Here is a 252-nt window from a genome sequence, read left to right as displayed (position 1 = left end):
TATCTATAGTTGTTTGCACTTGAATTAGAATTTTATGATTTGTTATCTTGGAAATCATTTTTTGTTTGTTAATTATGTAAAAATTAGATTTTAATGTTTAACATATAAAATGTAATATACTTAAATTCCATTTACAAACTAAGTTGAGTAAAATGATGCTTTTTATATTTATGTAAATTTCATTTAATTTTAAAGCTGAGCATTAGATTTTAAATAAATTAAACTAAAATTTTATGACTGATATTTAAGCTT

Source organism: Centruroides vittatus, unplaced genomic scaffold, assembly GCF_030686945.1.
Source record: "Centruroides vittatus isolate TY-2023 unplaced genomic scaffold, ASM3068694v2 contig_885, whole genome shotgun sequence".
In the NCBI taxonomy this organism is placed as follows: Eukaryota; Metazoa; Arthropoda; class Arachnida; order Scorpiones; family Buthidae; genus Centruroides; species Centruroides vittatus.
The sequence above is the reverse complement of the archived record's forward strand: the minus strand, read 5'-3'. Positions refer to the sequence as shown.